We start from the raw sequence: 25,059 nt of genomic DNA, 5'->3' as shown, positions 1-25,059 counted from the left end.
CAAATTCGTTGACTTTTTTAGCTCAGCTAAGGTTAACTGATTTGAGGGGCAAGTGTTGAGAATATAAGGCTCAACAAGAATATACCGAAAGTCACATAGATTTGTGATTGACAAGTTAAGGCCTACTTGATGAATGTAGCATGTAGGTACAGCTCAGCTGTGTGCATTTTATATGATTCAGGGTTTCGGTCCTATTAGGAATTGTTACCAACTAATTCCCGATTCTGATAGTGAGGGTTGTTGGACTTGAATAAAATAATAGGAGTTATAAAAGACCTTTATTAAATAATTCCACAAATACTAAAACTCTGCTTTAAATTTTAGATGGCAAACACAAGTACCTTATCACTGCGAAGTATTCTCGAGAAAGAGAATATCCTCCTCGGTTCCAACTACCTAGATTGGTATAGGAAATTGAAAATCGTCTTAAGACATGAGAGAAAAATTTATGTGCTAGAAGACGAACCACTGAAAGAGCCTACACCCGATGCTTCAGAGGAAGATTAGTCATATTATTCACAATATATGGAAGATGCACTGGATGTGCAATGCATCATGCTGTCTTCTATGTCTCCCGAGTTGCAGAGATAGCATGAGAACATGAGTGCTAGGGAGATTGATCAGCACTTGCGTGAGCTCTTTCAAGAGAGTGCGAGAGTAGAGAGGTATGAAACCTCTCGAGCACTATTTCGTACCATGCTGGAGGAAGGAAACCAAGTTGGGTCTCATGTACTCAAGATGATCGGGTACATAGAGAGACTCGAGAGCTTAGGTTCCAAGTTGGACCAAGACTTGGTTGTTGACCTAATCTTGTCGTCACTACCTCCATCATTTTCTCAGTTTGTGTTGAATTTCAACATGAACAGCATGGACAAGAGTTTGACTGATCTGATGGTAATGTTGAAAACCGCTGAGAAGGATATGAAGGTAGGTAAATCCTTCACTGCATGCAATGATGGTCAGAAAGACCAACAAGCGCTCTGGCACCGGGAAGTTTAATCCTAAGGCTAATGCAGTGAAGAATCCTAAATATCAAGCTCAAAAGAAGCTTAAGAAAGGGATGCAGGTACCCCAATCCGATGAGAAGGAGGCCATGTGCTTCCATTGTGGCAAGAAAGATCACTGGAAGAAAAACTGCTATATTTTCATGAAGAAGAATGCCAGTGGAGCGGATGCTTCAGGTATCTTTATGATAGAGTACAATCTTTCTGTTTCTTCATCATGGGTCATAGATTCTGGAAGTAGTTCTTATATTTGTGCGAACATGCAGGGTCTAAGTGACTGCAGACGGTTATCCAAGGGCGAAATGGACCTACGAGTAGCTAATGGAGCGAGAGTTGATGCGTTAGCTGTAGGAACATATTCAATAAATTTGCTTAGCGGACTTGTTTTGAACTTAAAAAATTGTTATTTTGTTCCTAGTTTCTCAAAGAATATCATTTCGGTGTCAAGTTTAGACACCAAGGGATTTATATTTCAATTCAAGGACAAGTTATGTTCCTTTTATTTGAATAATATATTCTATGGGAATGGTTCATTGAATAATGGTCTTTATGTTCTTAACTTAGATGAACCGATCTATTGTATTGAAAGTAAGAAATAGAAATTACATGACTCAAACTTAACATACCTCTGGCACTGTAGACTTAGTCATATAACCCAGAAACGCATCGCTAGACTACTCAATAATGGGTATTTGGACTCTTTTGAATTAGAGCCCATAGATACATGCGAAGCGTGTTTACAAGGAAAAATGACCAAGAAGTCATTCACCAAGATAGGTGAACGGGCAAAGGAACCACTAGAACTCATACATAGTGATGTTTGTGGACCATTGTAAGTTCAGGCTAGAGAAGCGTATACCTACTTCGTGACTTTTACTGACGATTTAAGTAGAGATGGATATGTCTACTTAATGAGACATAAGTCTGAACTCTAGACAAGTTTAAGGAGTTCAAGAATGAGGTAGAAAATCAACTTTCTAAGAAGATTAAGGCCCTTCGGAGTGATCGAGGTAGCGAATATCTAAGCCAAGAGTTCATTGATTACCTAAAAGAGTGTGGGATAATTTCCCAACTTACACCTCCTAGGACGCCAGAGTGGAATGGTGTTTCGGAAAGGAGAAATCGCACACTCATGGATATGGTTAGATCAATGATGAGTCATGCAAGTCTTCCAATGTCATTTTGGGCCTATGCCTTAGAAACAGCAGCATACACACTTAACCGAGTTCCTACCAAGACAGTAGATAAGACTCCTTATGAGTTATGGTTTGGAAAGAAACCAAATTTGTCTTATCTAAAGATATGGGGTTGTGATGCTTATGTGAAGAATGAAAATTCTAATAAGCTTGCAGCAAAATCCATAAAATGTATGTTTGTAGGTTATCCCAAAGCTACAATGGGATATTATTTTTATCTCCCAAGTGAGCACAAAGTTATTGTTGCTCGGTATGCTACTTTCTTGGAAAAAGAATTTATTTTTAAAGAAAATAGTGGGAGTAAAGTAAGTCTTGAAGAAATTATAGACTCTACAAACAGGTAGGAAGATGAACAGTTGGACAATGAGACAGTGCCACAAGCATAAGTGTCTCCTTCATCCGGGACTGCTCAAGAAACGCGAGATCAACGTAAGTCTACAAGAATACACCAAGAGCCAAACAGATATGGTTGGCTGGTAACCCAAGATGAGGAAGTGCTACTCATCGAAGATGATGAACCGTCGACTTACGAGGAAGCAGTTGCTTCAAATTATTTTGAGAAATGACTGGAAGCCATGAAATATGAAATGGACTCCATGTACACCAACCAAGTTTGGGAGTTGGTTGATGTGCCAGTTGGGGTAAAATCCATAGGGTGCAAATGGATCTTCAAGAAAAAGATTGGCATGGATGGGAACATAAGTACCTATAAAGCTAGGCTTGTGGCAAAGGGTTTCAATCAACGTCATGGAATTGACTATGATGAAACATTTTCGCCCGTTGCAATACTTAAGTTCATTAGAATTTTGCTAGCTATAGCAGCTTACAAGGACTACAAGATTTGGCAAATGGATGTTAAAACTGCTTTCCTAAATAGAAGGTTACAGGAGGAAGTATATATGGTACAACCTCCTGGTTTTATAAAATTCGAGAACGCCAATAAAGTATGTAAGCTCAAGAAGTCCATTTATGGACTAAAGCAAGTATCTCGGAGTTGGAATCTGCGATTTGACGAAGCCATTAAAGATTTTTCTTTTGTCAAGAATTCAGAAGAACCTTGCATTTACAAGAAGGTTAGTGGGAGCAAGATTACGTTCCTAGTGTTGTATGTTGATGACATACTTCTTATAGGCAATGACATCCCTAGCCTAGAATCTACCAAGACTTGGTTGGGAGAGTGTTTCTCAATGAAAGATCTTGGAGATGCAACCTATGTCTTAGGTATTAGAATATACCGAGATAGACAAAGCAGGTTACTAGGGTTGAGTCAAGGTGTATACATTGATAAAATGTTGAATAGATTTGGTATGCAGGACTCCAAAAGAGGATATTTACCAATGTCACATGGTGTGCATCTTTCCAAAGCTATGTGTCCAGGAACACATGAGGAAAGAAGTAGAATGGACAAGATACCTTATGCTTCAACTATAGGGTCCATAATGTATGCTATGATATGCACTCGACCAGATGTCTTGTATGCATTAAGCATGACGAGTAGATATCAGTCAGATCCTGGAGAGGGTCATTGGACTGCGGTAAAGACTATCCTCAAGTATCTTAGAAGAACAAAGAACATGTTCTTAATTTTTAGAGGAGACGAGGAATTAGTCGTCAAAGGATATACTGACGCAAGTTTTCAAATAGATCGGGATGATCTGAAGTCGCAACAAGGATATGTGTTTTGTCTGAATGGTGCAGCTGCATGCTGGAGGAGTTCCAAGCAAGAGACAGTTGCAGATTCAACAGCTGAGTTCGAGTATATAACAGCTTCAGAGGCAACAAAGGAAGTTGTGTGGATCAAGAACTTCATAGCGGAGCTTGAAGTGGTTCCTAGCATTGTTGATCCAGTTGTGCTATACTGTGACAATAATGCGGCCATAGCACAGGCAAATGAGCCAAGGTCTCACCAACGATCCAAGCATGTACTAAGGAAGTATCACCCCCTTAGGGAGATTGTTCATAGGGGTGATGTGTTGATTAGTAGAGTAGATACCAGCGAGAATATCGCAGACCCACTCACGAAGGCCTTACCTCTACAGAAACATGAGACCCATGTGAGGAGCCTAGGACTGAGAGTCCGTAGTGTTTGGCAATAGTGCAAGTGAGAGATTGTTAGTGTGTGCACTTATGTGCCAAGATACTCCTTATGTATTTTGTGGATAATTATTTAATAAAGGCAAGAATTTATCATTAATTATTTACTTTTCTGTACGTATATGATTAATGATAAAGTCCCACAGATTAATGTGTATATTAATCTGAAAACAGTCCTTGATCGGATAGATATCTAGAGGGGACATGGATATCTAGATCAACGCTGAGTATGACTAGGTCGAGATAGACCGGAGGGATGGATATCCAAGTTGTACTTGGAGGTGCCTTGAGTTTAGAGGTACATTGGACACGACCCGCTCAAGAAGAGACCACATATTAAGCATCATTGGTTATTCCTCTTATGAACGAGTGTAACTAATCTTTTGACTTGAGACCTTCATTTATTCCATGCGTGGAGTTATGTGCTTTGACGCCGTTAAAAACAGTCTTTAATCGGATTGTGATTAATACGGTAGTTGGGTGTATGACAAAACGTAGAGAGAATAGTGTTGAGTCAATAGAGGATTCATCGCTCTCTTGGATTAAGAGTTAACATCCTGGCCGCTTGATAGAGATATTAGTGACTCAAAATCCATGGCCATGGGAGGAATGATTTATCATTCAAGAGGAGTCTATTATATCTTGGAAATCAAGTAAAACAATTAATTTGGTAATGATGCATAATGTATCGAATTAATTGGGATGTAGGCTTTAGATGAAGAGCTTGAATTACACAGTAATCGGTTCATAGTGGTTTACAGTTTATGACTGATATTAATTTTATCGCGTTGGGTGGCTAAAAACTGTTGCTAGACGGTTACCTTAGTCTGTGTATGGATTTACACTGCCTTCGTATATAAAACCTAGAGGGTCGCACACATAGCACGTAGACATGAACAATGATATCGAAAGCTAGTCGAAATCAAGATCAAATATGGATTTATTTGATACAAAGAAGAGATAATTCGAATAGCCATAATCATGATGATTAATGGAGAATTCGAAGAGTCGTCATAATGATAATTAATGAAGAATTTGAAGAGTTATCATAATGAAGGTTATAAATTAATGAAGAATTTATGGAGCCTATAACTCTTCATCTTCCTTATTAATGAAGATCATAAATGATGAATTAATTGAAAGCTTAACTCTTCGTATTCCTTGGAAGCTATAAATAGCCATCCTCGGAAAGAATCAAGGTAATGATTTCATTCTCTCCGTTTCTCCTTCGTCAACTTCGTCTTCCACCGGAAGAGATCGGTAGTGCTTCCAAGACTTTGTCGATCCAAGTGGCTAGCACCTAACGGATCGTGTCAAGTTCGTGATCTAGTGCGCGTGGATACCGCTAGAGGAGTCACACGTGGAGCTCTTATCTGTCTTATTTGTCCGTGATATTATTCACATCTATCGAGGTCTCGAGGTATGTTTTATATAATTTTGTGCAAAACTATATGTACCACGAAAGATCCATGATTCATTATATGTCTTCCTCTGCTCTCCGAACCCAACAGATTGGTCATTATATGCTAAAAAAAAAAAAAAGATTAGCCCATTATCAAATTTAATAGAAATCCCAAATAGAAAGCCTTAATAATACAGAGGCCCCTAAAATAGGAAAGCCCTAGGCAGCTGCCTAGGTTGCCTCCCCCTAAAGCTGACCCTGATCTTGAAGCCCTTCTAGTTCTATTTTCCAACCACATAAATATTAGGAAGACTCAGCTACATCTACTTGACGTCTCTCCTCCCTAACAATCACGTCTTCCACTAACTTTGATAAATGGAAAATCAAGTATATAAATGTGAGTACGAGATTACCTTCTAACGAGCAATAAGTTGCACGCTAGTCAAAGCCGATCATTTTACCTTGTTGAATTTGGATTTACAATTATGTCCTTAGAGCATCTACAATAGTAAGAGAGCTGTTGAAGAGGTTTTTTTTGTCATCTCTACACTGTCACGTTAATGTTGGTCCTGCTTGATTAGCCACCGATGAGGTTGCGTCAAGGATGACCAAGTTGTTAATCTGCCAAGACAACAGTGATTGTGGAGAGATTCGCCAGAGTTTGGAAAGAAGAAATAATTAAGGAAGAAGAGAGTTGGAATGACGGTCAAGATGTCCTTGCTTAACCACTCCTATGTTTAAGTAAGTCTACGATGAGGGAGAATAGAAAAGAAGAATAGTAGATGTTCCTTATGCAGATGGTTACTTCCCAAAGCCTGCAAGAGCATGCAATCTTTTATAAGGTTGTAACTGTGCTTCCATGTTTTCTACATGTTTAAAAATCCATGCTCGCAAGAATCTCAAGGAAATATTCAAGGATAGACACATAAAATGATGGGGCTCATAAAAAGTGAAATGGTAGGTCATGAATTTATTTATCTATTCTTGAGCATTTCTTTGAGATTTTTCTTTGTGCATATCATTACTCTTTCTAAAGAAAAATAATATGCTCAAGAAAATACTCAAGGATAAATACATAAAATGATGGGGCACACAAAAAGTAAAATGGTGGGCCATGAATTTATGTGTATATCCTTGAACATTTCCTTGAGATTTTTTCTTGTGCATATCATTGCTCTTTCTAAAATAAATGGGTACATTGTCCACGTAGAAAGAGCTACGTTGTCTAGGCTAAACGGTTGTGTTTCCCATATTTTTGGAAGAAAATGGCTACGTTGCCCATATTTTCCCTAAGCAATGGCTCAATGCCCTACCTATTAGAAGTCGGGTATACCGATCCAGATCTAGAAAACCCCGAATTGGGGTTGGACTGGAGCCAGAGACAACACAAAGTCGGGGGTGGTATGAAATCTGAGATCACATGGAATTGGGGGTGATCTAGAGTCGAAGACTATACAGAGTCAAGAGCAATTTGGAGTCGAAGACCACCTGAAGTCGGGGGCGGTCTGGAGTCCGAGATCACATGGACACTAAAAAAATGGTCATCAGGACGAAAAAATTAGTAGCGACCGATAAAGCAGTTGTAAAAGTAGAATTAATAGAATCGGTCAAAGTTAACTGCTTCTAAAATCGCTTCAATTGATCCTTTTTTTAAGCAGTTGTGTAAATGTTGCATTTGGACACATATAGAAGTGGTTTTTTAAACCGATTCTATAAGTTACTTTTAGAAGCAACATAAGGCCTCTTCTAAAAGTCGCATTCGTGATTAACAAAAAGGGATGTTTGCATCTCATATTATTTTCACAATTCCAGTGGTCCTCTTTGTTCTAACGAGCAACTCTGTTCCAGCGATCCATCAGATTAATTGCACCCTAGCGTCATCCTTTCACATCCGCATCATAAATCTCCTTTGATTTGTTCCTGGAGGTAATTTCTTGTTTTAGTTTTCGTAGGATGATAATTTTTTTAAGTATTAATAGTGATAGAATTGTTATCAATTAGGGTTTATGTTGGGGCGGTAGATTTATAAATTTTTTTAAACGAATCCCTTGATTTGTCTTTTTTTCAAGTTATTCATATTATTTTTAAAGTTTATTATTGTATTTTGTGTATTACAGCTTGTCTATGGTGAGTTTGATTTTCACTTTTTTCCCCCTCTAATTCAATAATACGCAGGATTTTTTATAAGGTCATTAGCATATATGATTTTTTTTCTCTTTTGAAATTCTTTTGTTTATATATTTAAAATTTTATATTTAGGAATTATATTTTATATTTGTTGAAGTTTTTGAAATTTGTATGTGTCTATCTACGAAGTTTATTTAATTTTGATAAATCTTGCTTTAATATCTAAACTTTTAGAGTGACTGAACAGGATCAAATTTTACTTCTAGAGTTCTTTGGCATGATTTTTGAATTAGGTTCTTGAATTCATAAAATTTCAAAGATGAATTCAATCATAGAAGCTTCCTAGCTGTTGTTGGAAGTATACTATATTTCTGAGGAACAAGGGCAGCTAGCAGCTAATAGTAAGAATGCCCATTTTTTGATACAATTTTTTTATTGCTATTGTTATTATTATTATTGTTTCTATTGTGTTTAATTTTATAAAAATGATAATTATAACTTTTATTTTCATGATAATTATAGTTATTATGATTATTATTGTTATTATTTTTTCTTGACAATTCTTATTTTTATCAATTTATTTATTATTAGATATTATTAATTTTATTATTACATTTTAATTAATAAAAATAAAAAAATAATGTAACATAATGATCCTTAATTAATATTAACATTTATATTATATAATATTAATATTTTTCATTTTTATAATAATTAAAATTGATTAAATATAATATTAATATTAATAAAAAAATACCCTCATATTTATACTCCCGCTCCAAAATTTCACATTCCCATGATTCATCTTCCTCCACGTTACCTTACACTCTTGCCCCCATTTTGTCTCCTCGACGATTCTTACGAGCAAGAAAATTCTCCCACCGCACACAAAGTAAACCCTAAATTCCTTAAACTCAATCGTTTGTTCTTAAGTGATTCTTCTGACAATTTTCCTAATTATTCTTCTCTCCATTGCCTCGCGAAGCAGCGAGAGGTTGCTCGTGAGGCCACCTCTGTCTCGTGAGGCAGCGAACAACCGCGTGCGAGGCCACCGTTGCCTTGCGAGGTAGTGGACGGTCGCACACAAGACGGCAGTTGCCTCACGTGTGACCATTTTGCATCTTGAGAGGCAGTTGTTGCCTCGTGAGTGGCCGTTGTGAGTGGTCATCACTTCCTAGCGAGTGCCCTTCGCTACCTCGCAGTGATCGTCTAGCAGCCTCATGAGTGGCTGTCGGGAGTCCTCCCTATTGCCTTGCAGTTCAGTACTCCAAGGGTTGATCAGTAAATTTCCATTCTGTCCCTATTTATGTTCTTTTTTTGTTCTTATTCTTGTTAGAAATAATGAAGATGATTGAGATTCTCCATAGTGTTTAAGGAATACCATTCAATCTAAGTTTTATTTATTGTGAAATTGTGTATAAAGACTTGTAAAATGTGATTCTAGGAGGTAATCATCCAAAAACTTGGTGATATGTTCAAAATGTCAAACTTCGTAATCGATAGTGGGATCACTTGTGTAAATTATAATTTTTTATATTGTGATTAACATCATACAATTATATATTGTTATGTTTATAACTTTCAAAAGTTGATAAACAAAAGAATGCGAAAGCTAATCTAAAATACCTAAAGATGATATAGGAGAGAAGAATAAAGTAATTAAGGAGTTGATGATGAAAATGAATCATGAGACACAACATTCCATTCACCATTGGAGATACAAAATGAAGATTTTAATGTTCAAGGTGAACAATGTAAGTGCCATGTGGTAGTTTTGATATGGCCAACCAAATTATGTTAGATCCTGTTTGTGTTTGATATCTTGTGTCTAAGTGTATAGAAACTCAGGATCACAAGAAGTCCGCGAAAGATATACCAGACGAGAAGAATAGCATGGGAAAGGAGCCGACGGACTCGGTGAATTCGACGGACAAGGAGCTGTGGAAGAGTATGTAGGATCGAAAAGAATTTCGATATCTCTACAATGATATGACATTGTCCACTTTGGGCCTAAGCCCTCATAGTTACTCTTGAGCTCTACCCAAAAGGCCTCATGTCAATGGAGATATCTTTTTCTTATAAACCCATGATCTTTTTCATGTATTTTCAATGTGGGACTATGTTTGTAACCTTGCAACCCCAACAATCCCCCCTTTAAACAAAGGATCACAAGGTCCCCCTCAAGCATCGGATCACACTTGACCTGTTTAGGATCTCCCCTCGAGCATCGGGTCACTCTTGACTTGCTCAGGGCCTCCCCGACTTTTGGCTCGTGCTTCTTCCGACGGTTAGTTCGGTGAAGAGAGACCTCTCTCTGATACCAATTGTAGGATTGAAAAGAATTTAGATATCTTCATAATGGTACGATATTATCCATTTTTTGGTCTAAGCCCTTATGATTTTGCTCTTATGCTCTACTCAAAAGGTCTCATGCCAATGGAGATATCTTTTTCTTATAAACTCATGATATTTCCCATGTATTTTCAATGTGGGACTATGTTTACAATCTTTCAACCCCAATAGAGTACACAAGTGGATGAGAAGGATGTGCACAACGTTCGAGAGATGAGAAGCTGGGGAGGAAGTCTGCTTGAGGGGAAGGTCGGAGTTAAGTTTAGGTGAGCTCAACTCCGGTTAACTAGAGCATTACCTAAGCAAACAAAGATCAGATAAAAGACTGATCTGTCTCATGGAAGATGCGTTCAATGGCTTGGAAGATGTTTCACATGAATAGTGTTAAAGGCGCCTTCTAGCCTGTTGAAGGGCCTTCCAACTTGTTGAAGGCACCTTCAATAGTTGTTAGTCGAAGATAAAGTTTTATCTTCGACAATAAAACTTATCTCGTTGAAGGTGTCTTGGACCATCTTGGAGGCACCTTTAAACTACGGATAAGATTTTCCAGGAGCTATAAAAAATCCTCTAAAGTTAGGAATTAAACAACAACTTCAGTATTCAATTCCTAGTTTATTTTTGAGCTATCAAAGAGTGTAAGAGACTTCTCCGCCTTCAACGAAAGAGAATTTTTAGTGAGCTTTCATCTGCCTTGAATTAACAACCACCTATGTTATAACCAAGTAAAACATTATAGCCTTCTTACTTATATTCTTTTATGTTGTTGTTCATTAATATTATAATTACTTAATTAATATTGTATCTTTGCTCTGTTCAAATAGCAAGAGATTCTTCTAACTCTGATTTCAGGCTATTCACCTTCCTCTAGCCGACCCCACCAAGACTAACAAGTGGTATTAGAGCTCAACCACTTCAGAAGGATTAACCACCTACCGAAGTAAACAAGATAATGACTGGACCGAGTATCTACCCATTGAAATTCAATGGGGAGTTCGCCTTATGGAAAAAGTGAATGAAGGTATTTTTTAAAACCGACTTTGAAGTTTTATTAATAATCAAATCTAGTTTTAAAGCTCCAAAAGATGAACAAAAGAATAGTATCTTTAGATAATGAAAGAGCAAGCGGACTTTATGACGAATGTACAAGCTAAATTCTACATGCTAAGCATGCTACCATCTCAAGAAATTAGTAGGATCAACGCCTACAAATCAGGAAAGGAACTTTAGAAAAGTTCCTGGAGCCACATAAAGGAACGTCAGAAGCAAAGCTCGCAACACGGGACCTTCTTCGGAACGAACTGACGAATCTCTGACTAAAAGGAGAGTTAGTAGCTCAACTGCACGCCAAATTGAAGAAGCTAATCACTAGACTCACGAATCTCGGAGAAAATGTAACAAGTTAAGATTCTCTAAGATACGCATTAATTGCTTTTCCAAGGACACCCGAATGACCCTCAATAGTCGACTCCTATTATATTTCTAAAGATTTAGAGGTAAGTACATTAGAAAGTTTATTTTCCACTTTAGAACTTCACGAATCTAGATGTACAAAATTAAAGAAAGAGCCAAGTCATAACCTAGCACCGAAGACTAACCAGAAGGGCGAACAAGATTCAGACACATCACTCGACGAAGATGAAGTTGCTTTTAAGATAAGAAAATTCAGTAAATTTTTTAAATCTAACAAGTTCAACAAGTTGCAGGCCAAGAAAGCTTCGTAAAGTAAATGAAATGTACAATGCTATAACTATCAAGAAGAAGAGCACCTCAAGGACAACTGCCTAAAACTAAAGGACAAGGACAAAATACCGAGCTAGAAAAAGCACAAGAACCTAAAGGCAACATGGGATGAAACATCGTCATCAGAGTCAGAGATTGAAGCCTACATTGGACTTGCTCTGATGGCAAGTCACCAAGAAGACGACGAAGCTAGCTATTGGTGCAGTTAGTATTAATGATTTTGTTGGTTAGTCCTAGGAAGATCGTACCGGTTTCACTGTACAAAAAATTTATACAAGTGTCGAACCTTTCCTAAACAACCTATTGTGTTCTTTAGAAATTAAATTAGGAATCGCAAACGAAACTTAACATTATTAATTCTAAATTTAACTTATCTGTTCTTAATGGTTTAGATTTGGATCGCAAGCGAAACTTAACACTATTGATCCAAATCTACCTATGTTATAAAGTTGATTAAATATTTATTTCTAAAATCGACTCTCAGGTCAAACATGACGAGACACTAGGCCTTCTTGGGTATGAGATCATCCATCACTGCCTCGACAAAGCCTTTAATAGAAATTCAATATTTAATTTCCTAAAATAACATTAGGTTTAACCGAAAAGAACAATCGAATCACAAATCTGAAAAACAAAACAAAAGAAACACAATTTCGAAACAAATCCGAAACTCTAGAATCACATGCCTCTTGTGTTTGGAATTCATACAAAGAAAAACTAGTATGATGCGGAAAGTAATTACTAGTTATACCTTTCTTTGTAAGCAAATAACCTCTTGATCTTCTATCGTATTCCTCTTATAATCTCGGACGTTGTGTGGGCAATGATCTTCCGAGATGAGAACCACCAAGCTCCTTCTTCTCCAAGCTAGATTCGGCCACCACCAATTCTCCAGGAGATGTAGAGGTCCGACCACCACCACCAAGCTCCAAGGGATGTTAGAAACTAAGCCTCCTTTCTCTCCTTCTTCTCCTAGCTAGAACCGGCCACCAAGGACTCCTCTTGTGTTGATGCCGCCGGCCACAAAGGAGGAAGAGAAAAAGAGAAGAGCTAGAAGCAATAGGGCCGACCACCACCAAGGAAGAGAGGGAGGGAAATAGAATAGAGTTGTTAGCCATGAAGACACCCCTACTCTCTCTTTTATAATCCTTGGTCTTGGCAAATAAGGAAATTTAAATAAAAACTTCCTTAATTCCATTTGCCATGAAAAGGAAAATTTAATTGATTAAAAAATAATTTCCTTTTCTTTTTCTACATGGCCGGCCACCTACAAGCTCCAAACAAGGAAAGTTTTAATACAATAAGAATTAAAACTTCCTAATTTGTTTCCAGAAATTTTTAATAAAAATTTCTCTAATAATTTATCCCTTCATGGTTGGTTATAAAAGGAAATTTCTTTAAATTAAAATCTCTTTTTTAAAACATGTGGATGATTTCCAAAAAGAAAAGTTATCTTTAAAATTAAAATCTCCTTACAATCTACAAATAAGGAAAGATATTAAATCTTTTCTTAATATTTTGTAGAAACTTATAAAAGGAAACATTTAATTTTAAACTCTCTTTTTAAATCATGAACATGGTTACAAAAAAAAAAGTTTTATCAAAATTAAAATCTACAAATAAGAAAAGATATCAAATATTTTCTTAATCTTTTGTAGAAAGCTATAAAAGGAAATATTTAAATTTTAAACTCTTTTTTAAAACCATGGAATCCACATAAGAAAAAATTTTAAAAAATAAAATCCTTTTAATTTTATTGTGGCCGACCACCTAAGCTTGGACTCAAGCTAGGGCCGACCACCACTTGGTTCATCCAAGGATTAACTTGGCCGACCACTTGCTTGGGCTCCAAGAAAGGCTTGACCGGCCACCTTAGGATGGGTATAAAGGTGGGTATATGTGGATATAATACTTTATAAATAAGAGGCTAGGATAGGGACCGAGAGGAGGAATTGGTTTTGATCTTCCGATGAAATTAAGCTTCCCGTTTTCGCCCCGAACACCCAACTTAATTTCATCAATAATAATTCATTCCACTAAAGAATTATTACTGAATTACCACACCAATCCCAAATTACATTTTGGGCTCCTTCTTATTATGAGTGTGTTAGTCTCCCTGTGTTTAAGATGTCGGATGTCCACTAATTAATTGAGTTACTGACAACTCATTTTAATTAATGTCTTAATTCAAGAGTAGTACCACTCAACCTTATCGTCATATCGGACTAAGTCCACCTGCAGGGTTTAACATGACAATCCTTATGAGCTCCTCTTGGTGATATAATCAACCTAGATTACTAGGACACAGTTTCCTTCTATAATCAACAACACACACTATAAGTAATATCATTTCCCAACTTATCGGGCCTTTTGATTTATCGAGCTAAATCTCACCATTTGACAAGTCAAAGAAATAAATACTAAATATATGTGCTTGTTATTATATTAGGATTAAGAGCACACACTTCCATAATAACTAAGGTCTTGTTCTTTTATTAAGTCAGTATAAAAAGAACTTATCTTAAATGGTCCTACTCAATACACTTAGAGTGTACTAGTGTAATTTATTAGTTAAGATAAACTAATACCTAATTACACTACGACTATTCCAACGGTTTGTTCCTTTCCATCTTAGTCGTGAGCAACTATTTATAATTTATAAAGAACTGATAACATGATTTTCTGTGAATGACATCACTCACCAATGTTATCTACAATATAAATTAATTGAACAACTACACTTAGCAAATAAATGTAGACATATGACCAATGTGATTCTTTTATTTCAAAATAGATGTTTACAAAAAGCTAGGCTTTTAGTATACACTCTAACAGATCTAACTCAAGTTTTAATGAATGACAAGTGGATTAAAGTTAGATATTTGTGATATAATTTGCCACCAAGTGTGCAGGGTAAGAACTTGATGGATCTAGAGGATCAAAATACCAGGCTGAAGTCCAGCTAGGTTGATAGCTGGCAGGAAGTCCAGGTTGATTGAAATCTGGCAGGAGGTGTAGGACCATTGGGCCGGCTATAAGGGTTGGTAAATAACCTATCAATTAAAAACAGACAACCCTTCCTCGAACGATTAAGCTAACACTTGTAAAATGAATTAAGCAGATAAATATAAGCATAAAAGAAAAGACGAGGCACCAGATGTTTACTTGGTTACAACCGATGTGGTTGTTAATCCAAGGAAGATTAAGCTCAAAAACTCCTTCAGGCGGAGAAGCCTCTTACAGCATTTAGACACAGAAAACAGAAGCTTAACTACAACTAAAGTATACAAGTGTTTGAAAATAGAATGATCGTGATTGTTGAAAAGCTTCTGGACCAAGGCTATATTTATAGCCTTGGTCGGGGCGCCTGGATGGGTTCCGGGGGGGATAAAATTTATCCCCAGCGGTTGGATCGAGTCAAAGCTCGATCCTGCGTCCCCCGAGCCAAAAGTCAACCCAGTTGACTTTTGGTCCGTGCTCTCTTTTCTCCTTCGTTCCGGCTCCGTTTGCTTGGGTGATCTCGACATGAATAGGGCTCACCCGAACCCATCTTCCGGTCTTCTCGGCGTGCTTCCAGCTTCGTCCCTCGGAATTAGCGTGTCCTTCTCGTCGCCCACCACGTCATCCATGACTTAGTCCCTCGGTTGCACCCCGTGCCGACCTTCGCTGCGTCTCTTGCTCCCGAGCAATCTTCCGCTCTTTCGTGCCTCGGAACCACCGCGCACTTCCTTCTCGTGGCCGGTGTACTCTTCCGGTCGTCCTTCTCGCTAGCTGCGTCTTCCGCTCGAGTACCTGTGCTACTAAGCTCCTGCACACTTAGACACAAGGTTAGAAATAACGCATGACCTAACTTAACTTGTTGATCACACCAAAACAACCTTGGGGTTCCAACAATCTCCCCCTTTTTGGTGTGATCAACCCAAGTTAAGCTAGGGTCAACAATAGATATGAAATTAAACAGTTTATTGCAATAACATGCAACATGATAGAAAAAAATTAAATTTCAACTTTCTCTACCTCCCCTTAGACTTATACTTTCTCTTCTCCCCCTTTGATCACAATAAAAATGGGGTTTCAAAAAACAATCCAAGGGTTAAAGACTTAGAAAAAAAATACCTCTAAACAAAAGAATTTCTAAGTCATTAAGATCCTTTTAGAGCAATTTCGAGAACTTTGAAAATTTTGCAATAATTTTCACCAAAAAAATCATTCTAAGAAAATTTAGCAAAATTAATAACGAAAAAAAAATTTCTTTGCATTTATTTAATTGTTGTTCTAATGCTCTTTATCAACAGGATTTAAATTTCCATTTTAATTTATCAAAACTTCTTAAATCACACTGTTTCAAATTTAAAGCCACAAATATTAAACATGCAACGATTTGTATCATGTTAATCTCTATTATTTTTTGAATTTCAACTTCACAAAAATATTCAAATAGCATAAATTCTAACTTGATAAAATTCCTCAATAATATAAAAAAATCTTTCGGCAATGTGCAAAATTCGTTTGAAAGAATATTTTGTAATTTGTCAGAATTTTTTAACAATAAGAATTTGCAGGAATTTATTAATAATAGATTTCTTAATCCGAAACACTTTTTTGATGACTCATTTTCTGAATTGCAAAACTCTTTCGAGAAAGTAATTTGTAATTCGAAAAAATATTCGAAGAAAGTTTTTGACATCATTTCTAATTTGCATAATTCTTTCGAAAAAATATTTTGCAATTTACAAAAGTTTTTCGACAAAATATCTAACTTGCAAAATTCTTTTAATAATAATTTGCAAGGCAAGTTTGACAATTGATTTTCTAATTCAAAAAATTCTTTCGATGATTCAATTTCTGATTCGAAAGACTCTTCAGGCAATTTTTCGATTGAATCATTTACTTGATCAGAGGTTCGAGTCCATACCTGACTTACCTTTCCGGTAGTTGATTCTCCCCCTGTTGAGTTGCTTTTATCCGAAGATTCTCCCCCTTCATCACTCTCGGGATGTACTTCTGCTATCGGCAGCTCGGTGTCTATCAAAGAGTCGGATTCGGCTTCAGTTGGTTCTTCGTAGAGTTTTAAGAACTTTTCCCAAAGTTCTTTTACGCTGTTGTATTCGCCAACTCTATCGAAATCTTCATTTGGTATTGCGGTTAGAATGTGAAACTCTGCCTGACCGTTTGCCATTAACTCGTCACGCTGCTTCTTGTTCCAGAGGCATAGATCGAGTCTTTCTCCATTCTTGTTCTTCGGTGTTTCATAACCTATTTTCATTATTAGGGAAATAACAATATCAGAGTTAAGAAATACCGTCATTTGTTGCTTCCATGAAGAAAGCTCCCCCTTGAATGCTGGTGGGTAGTCGCTAGCTCCGGCCATTGTTGCTTCAGACGACGGTTAGTCCTTCTGAGGCGTACTCGGCTCTGATACCACTTGTAGGACCGTTGGACCGGCTATAAGGGTTGGTAAATAATCTATCAATTAAAAACAGACAACTCTTCCTCGAACGATTAAGCTAACACTTGTAAAATGAATTAAGCAGATAAATATAAGCATAAAAGAAAAGACGAGGCACCAGATGTTTACTTGGTTACAACCGATGTGGTTGTTAATCCAAGGAAGATTAAGCTCAAAAACTCCTTCAGGCGGAGAAGCCTAGAAACAGAAGCTTAACTACAACTAAAGCATACAAGTGTTTGGAAATAGAATGATCGTGATTGTTGAAAGCTCGGACCAAGGCTATATTTATAGCCTTGGTGGGGATGGGTTCCGGACGTTGGGAGATAAAATTTATCCCCATGGTTGGATCGAGTCAAAGCTCGATCCTGTGAAAGTCCTTCCGGCGCCGGATGGTTCGGGCGCCGGACTCGGCGCCGAGCCAAAAGTCAGTTGACTTTTGGTCCTCTTCTCGGTTTGTTCACCGTCCGGGTCTTTACGCTCGGCTCTTGCTTGGGTGATCTCGACATCCGGAATAGGGCTCACCCGGACCCATCTTCCGGTCTTCTCGAGCGTGCTTCCCTCCGGCTTCTCGTCCCTCGGAATTACCGCGTGTCCCTTCTCGTCCGCCGGTGTACTCTTCCGCAGCACCTCGTCCTTCGGACGCACAGCGTGCCGTCCTTCTCGCTAGCTGCGTCTTCCGCTCGAGTACCTGTGCTCCTAATCTCCTGCACACTTAGACACAAGGTTAGAAACAACGCATGACCTAACTTAACTTGTTGATTACACCAAAACAACCTTGGGGTTCCAACAGGAGGAATTCCAGTTGGGTTGATAACCAAATTGGTTGAGATCTAGTAGGAAGTCATGGTGGGTTAAGGGACCAAACATCAAGGAGGAAGACTGCAATTGGTAAGTGTAGGTAAGCAACTGGAGGAGAGATCCAGTGAGAACGCGTTCCTGATTGAGAGAATAGTAGGCATCGGTCCAATAAAGAGTTTCAACAAAACTCAAAGTCAGGACCAGACGGTTCGAAGGCTGCCAAATATCATTCTTGCTTCACATATTATTGTTTGAACTAAGTTTATTTTGCAGAAAGAAGTTTGCTGAAGAAGTTGGTCAGAGTGCTCGAACTAGTTTTCGCAAAGCCAGTGCCCGGGCGGGTGCCTAGCCAGGCACTCGGGCAGTCCGGGCGCTCGGAGTTGCTCCAGGCGCCTGGACAAGAGAAATATTATCTAGAAGTTGAGTTAGAGCACGACAACTAGCCGAATCCACGTCAACAATCCAGGTCCCCAGAGGGGGTTCAGGCGCTCGGAGGTGGATAAACTTCGAGGATGAAGTTTCGACGAGAGTTCACCATGTCAGCACAGTCCAGACATTCGGGAGGGAATCCAGGTACCCCAGATGGGGCTATAAAAGTATCTTAAACCGGCAGGTTTAATACAACATTTACTACACCTTTTGTTCTTGTGCGCTGCTCCGAGAAAGCTCCGACGATCCTGAAAAGCTACATCGACAACCTACGCTTAAGGAATTCTCTTCATACTTTCCTTTTGTTGGTAATCTTTTATTTTACGGTTCATGTACTCAAACTTTGTAACTCATTTTTGAACTTATAGTGATTTCCCAACGAAAGCACATAATGAGTGCAGGCCTTGGAGTAGGAGTCATAGAATGCTTCGAACCAAGTAAAAAATTATCTATATTAGCGCTTATTTTTTTCTCGCTTCTATCTTTAGTTTTATTTCCGCTGCGAACTCAATATTTTAAAATAAAAGAATGATTTCAAAATCACGTGATTCACCCCCTCCCCCCCTTTCACGTGCTCACGATCCAACAAGTAGTATCAGAGCAGGGTTTCACTCTGAATTGGTGCAACCACCAATCAAGCAAAGAGGTTCTCTTGTTTTTTTTTTTTAATTTTCTCATTCAATTTTTAGATTTTTCGACCTAAGTTCAAATTGGTTCAATCACCTCTTTTGGACAATTTTTCTCGTTGCAAAATACTCTGAATTGGTGCAACACCAATCAAGGCGTAATATTTTTTTATCTCTCACACTACTAATCAAAGACCTAGTCTTGGAATTTCTTTGTTAGTGGATTTTTTATGTGCAAGGTTCTATCATCAAATGGTCAAGGCGAAGGTTTCAGCATTGCTCGCCCTCTACTTTTCAGTGGGAATGACTTCCTCTACTAGAAGAGAAGAATGGAGGTCTAACTGAAGACGCATATCGATAAATGACTCACTATCCGATGAGAATACAAAGCGCTGGTAGATGAAGCAACAAAAGTACCTCTTGAGTCATGACTTAGAAAGATGAAATCTAGAAGACCAAAAGAAGGCCCAGATTGACTCAAATGTATTGAATACACTTTAGTGTGGTTTGACAAAAAAAGAACTGAACCGCGTCGACCCGCATGAGAATGCGAAGGAACGGACAAGTTGTTCGAATTACATGAGGGCATGATCGATTCAAAGGTAACTAAGAGAGACTTGCTTTTAAACAGTTTATTTAACATTAAAATGCAGGATGGTGAAATTGTAAATCAGCTCCACGCCAGAATAAAGAACATCCTGAATGGTCTTCATCTGATTGGACATCAACTTGAGAACTGCGATTGATAAGGTACATTCTCAACTCTTTTCCTTGAAATGCACGGGGCATCTATAGTAGATGCCTATAAAGTTTTGAAGAATCTCTCTAAGTTAAAGTTAGATGAATTGTTCTGTGAACTATACATGAAGAAACTAACGCCAAACAGGTTGAGAAGGGTATAACTTTCCTTGCAGGTCCATCGAAAGAAAAGAAGACCGGGATGAACCAACTAGTGAACATGACTCAGAAGCCTTGCAGGTCCATTAAAGTTAGGTATAACTTTCCTTGCAGGTTCATCAGTCCTGATGGACCAAATGACTTCAGATTGACATAAAACTAGTTTCATGTGTTCGTCGACCTCTCTTGATTATATTCATGCCTTCAAATATTAATTTGACTCAATATATTGAGAGCAATGATTTATTGAACACGAATATTTTTAAAAAATTTAATTCATGTTAAAAAAATCATTGCTCTCAATATATTAGGTAAAATTCATGTTTGAGGGCATGAATATAATTAAGAGAATTAGCCGAACACATAGAATTTAATTTCATATCAATCCGAGATTGTTTGGTCCATTAACTGGATTTTTTGAATATGAATTAAATTTTTCAAATATTTTAATGTTCAAAAAAATCATTGCTTTCGATATATTAGGTTAAATTGACATTTGAGAGTATGAATGTAATAAGAAGAGTTAGACAAATATATGAAAATTAGTTTTATGTCAATCTAAGATCATTTAGTCTATCAATTTTTTTTTCTAAAATTAATTTTAATAAAATAAAAATAAAATAAATCAATCGACTAATTAATTTAAAATTTTGAAAATGGGAAATAGGCAAGTGGTTTAATAATTTTGAAAGTACCATTAGATAATTTCAGAAACTGTAAAAAGCCGAAGTGAGTTTGAGCGGTCAAAGAAGAGGCTGCCTTTGTCTTTGACAGCCATCGGGAGAAGAGTTGAGGAGATTAAATAAACAAAGCCCTCCATTCCTCCATTCATGATCTCGTCTGGCATGTGGGAGGAAATAGCGCCAGGAGGAGGAGGAAGAGATCGTCTGGAGTGAATCTGGAGTTTGGTTTTGATTTGCTTCTTCGCTTTTAGAAATTTTGGCTGTGGCCTTGTTCTCCGATTGGTTCGGTATGTGATAGTTGTGTTCTTTTCATATTGAAAATCATCGATTTGTTTTTTCTCCATATCTGAAATTGCTTCCGTCATGATTTGTATAGTGGATACGCCTCCCGAATTCTTCATTTTCTGCTTGGCTCTTTGTTGGAGCCGTTCTTACTGTTCCATATTCTATTGCAAATTCGCAACATGGGACTTAACTGGCATCATGCATGGTCAAACTCACTGGAGCAGCTGCGCAATTTCAAGGACTAAATCATTCATACAGCTTACTCAACAATCATATATATTATGTAGTTCTTTTGATGCATCTTGCAAATAATCTTTTCCATTCGACATCTTTCTCAAAATTCCTTTATTCAAACATGTTGACGAGTGGCTCATATTTGGATGAAGGGATGTCATGGAAGAAAAATCTGTTAAGATTTTTCGTAATAAAATTCTGTTAAGATTTTATATAACAGAATTTTGTTATGTTTTTCATAACAAATTCTGTTATGTTTTTACCGGGTCTGGGGGTTTAACAGTATTTATAGGGATCATTGTAAACCCATTGTAGATCAGAAAACACAAGAATCATTAGATGTGATTCTCTTGTGTAGAAGAGAATTCTAATAAAGCTTCGGCCGTTTTGTGGAGTAGGCAAGTCGCCGAACCACGGTAACTCTCTTCTTTCTCTTCTTCTTCTCCTTCCTGGTGTTTGCTCTCTTTTGTGCGTCTTTGTCTTGTTGTTCCGCGCGATCTCTTTTCTCTCTTCCTCTTCTTCCGCGGTTCAGAAAGGTTGAGAGGTATTGCCCCCTCTTTGCACAACAATTGGTATCAGAGCTCCAGGTTTTTGGCAGATTTCTTCAACATGTCGGGGACGACTTCTGCGAAGTTTGATATGGTGAAGTTTGACGGAACCGGAAACTTTGGATTATGGCAGAGAAGGGTCAAGGACTTGTTGGTGCAACAAGGCATGGCGAAGGCGCTAGGAGAAAGAAAACCGGAAAGCATGGAGAAATCAGATTGGGAAGAACTTCAGGCGAAGGCAGTAGCAACAATCAGGTTTTGTCTAGTCACCGATGGCAGTTTGGCAAAAACTTGAAAGTCGGTACATGTCAAAATCATTGACAAACAAATGTATCTCAAGCAGAAATTATTCGGGCTGAAGATGACGAAGGGAACCGATCTGAGCCGGCCATCAACGTATTCAACCAGATTGTAAGTGATCGCGGATTGATGTGAAGATCGAAGACGAAGACAAGCGTTGATGTTGTTGAATTCTCTACCTTCATCTCCTACGTACGAGAATTTGGCTATTACTTTGATATAGAGTAAGAAACCTCTCAAATTGGAGATCGCAGATGCGTTGCTAGGTTTTCATCAAAGGAAGAAAACAAGCGATGAAGTTTCTCAGGGAGGACTTATGGTAAATAGCAACCAAGGCTGTGGTAGGAGCAAATCTCGACATGGATATGATAACAACAACAAGACTCGTTCTAAGTTGATTAGAAAGAAGGTGATCACGTGCTACACGTGTAGAGGCAAATGTCATATGAAGAGAGATTGTCCAGAGATAAAGAAACATATTACAGAGAATAAAAGTAGTTCAACAAAATCTGCAAACATAGTTGAAGAGGAAAATTTAGCGAGCGGTGATGGAGATATGCTATCGGTTATGTCAAGTTCGGAGCAGTTGACGGATGCATGGATTTTAGACTCGCATGTTCATATCACATGACTCCAAACAAGGATTGGTTTGACACCTATAGGCGATGGATTCCGGTTCGGTGTTGATGGGAAACGATGCGTCATGCAAAGTTATCGGCATAGGGAATGTCAGAATCAAGATGTTTGATGGTGTGATCAGAACTTTATGTGATGTCAGATATATACGAGCTAAGGAAGAACTTGATCTCACTAGGCACACTGGATGGTATTGGTTGTAATTACAAATCGGTGAGCGGGGTGATGAAAGTCAGCAAGGGAGCTCGACGGTAATGAAAGGACAAAAGGTAGCAGGAACATCTACAAGTTGATAGGGACTACAGTTGTAGGTGGAGTCGCCTCGGTGGAGTCTAAATCGGATAGTCTATCTTGTGGCATATGCGGCTAGGGCATATGGGTGAGCGTGGGATGCTAGAACTTCACAAGAGAGATTTGTTGAAGGGTGTCAAAACGTGCAAGCTTGAATTCTGCAAATTCTATGTTCTTGGGAAACAGAGCAAAGTGCAATTTAAGACGACAACAAACTGTTAGGACCTTGACGTCCGCTAGAGGGGGTGAATAGCATCTCACTTATAATGTGACTTTCTACAATGGTTAGTGCACACAGTGGAATAAAAAAATAAATACTAACAAGAGAAAACAAAGATAACAAATAGCCTTTAACGTGGATCGGAGATAAAGTACACAGATTCAAAATTTCATGAATTTTGTGAGCAACATGGGATAATGAGAAATTTCTCAGTTCGCAGGACATCTCAGTAAAATGGGGTAGCGGAAAGATTGAACATGACAATCATTGAGAATGCAAGATGTCTCAGGCTGAATGTAGGGCTTGCAAAGAATTTCTAGGCAGAAGCGGTTAACATGGCATGTTATCTCATTAATGGATCACCAAGGGCAGCACTAGAAGGAAAAGTATCAGAGGAAGTATGGATAGGGAATCAAGTAGATTACTCTCATCTTCGAGTTTCTGGATGTCCAGCCTATATGCACATATCTAGTGAGGAAAGATCAAAGCTGGATGCAAAGTCAAAGCAATGCATTTTTCTGGGCTATCAGAAAGGAGTGAAAGGCTTCGAGCTTTGGGATCCTAAGGCAAACAAGGTGGTGATCAGCAGAGATGTGGTGTTTGACGAGAAAACTATGTTACAACGTACTCAGGAAGAAGGAAAGGAAACACCACAAAGCAACAAAGAGAAAGATATTGTGCAAGTGGAGCTAGAGACTCATGACTTCGATGATTCTAGCTCAGAGCACATGGAGCATCGCACTATAGCTAGTGGTAGAACGAGACGAGTCGTAAAACCACCCACTAGATACGGATTCGAAGACTTGGTATCTTATGCACTTACCACTAGTAGCGGAGACCCTACATCTTTTCAAGAGGCAATACATAGCTCTGAGAAGGACAGGTGGACGGGTGCTATGGCAGAGGAGATGGAGTCGTTGCATAAAAACCAAACGTGGGATCTAGTGGAACTTCCTGAAGGAGAAAAAGCTATAGGGTGCAAGTGGATATTGCAGAGGGAGAAGAAGTGAAGTTTAAGGCTCGGTTGGTAGCAAAGGGGTATTCACAAAGAAAGGGGATTGACTATGAAGAAATTTTCTCTCCAGTGGTAAGACATACGTCAATTAGAGCGGTATTAGCTTTGGTGTCACATCACGATTTGTATTTGGAGCAAATGGATGTGAAGACGGCATTTCTTCATGGAAATTTGGAGGAGCAGATTTTTATGTCACAACCTGAGGGATTTAGTCAGTCCGGACAAGAGCAGTTGGTTTGTAAGTTGAAGAAATCACTCTATGGACTGAAACAATCTCCTAGGCAATGGTACAAACGTTTTGATTCATACATGATTCAAAACGGATATAGGAGATGCGAGTATGACTGCTGCATATATGTGAAGGGCCTTGAAGATGAATCATGATTTTCTTACTACTATACGTAGATGACATGCTCATTGTTGCGAAGAAGATGAGGAGGTTGACAAATTGAAGAGGCTACTGAGCAAGGAATTTGACATGAAAGATTTGGGAGAGGCCAAGAAGATTCTTGGGATGGAGATTCACAGGATAGAGTTGCAGGGAGATTATGGTTGTCTCAACGTAGCTATGTGGAGAAGGTGTTGGATAGGTTCAACATGAAGAATGCAAAGTCGGTGAGCACACCCTGGCGCATCACTTCAAGTTATCCAGTACATAGTGTCCAAAGACGGATGACGAGATCCAAGAGATGTCAAAGGTTCCTTATGCCAGTGCAGTTGGTTGTCGATG

The 25,059-nt window shown here is 38.2% G+C and overlaps 1 pseudogene; it reads left to right on the top strand.

The window, feature by feature from the left end:
* The first annotated feature begins 600 nt into the window (after positions 1–600).
* LOC122028055 overlaps positions 601–25,059 on the top strand; it is a 28,725-nt pseudogene continuing 4,266 nt past the window's right edge.

This window comes from Zingiber officinale, chromosome 1B (genome assembly GCF_018446385.1).
Source record: "Zingiber officinale cultivar Zhangliang chromosome 1B, Zo_v1.1, whole genome shotgun sequence".
In the NCBI taxonomy this organism is placed as follows: Eukaryota; Viridiplantae; Streptophyta; class Magnoliopsida; order Zingiberales; family Zingiberaceae; genus Zingiber; species Zingiber officinale.
Note: the sequence above shows the minus strand (reverse complement) of the source record. Positions and strands in the feature narration are given on the sequence as shown.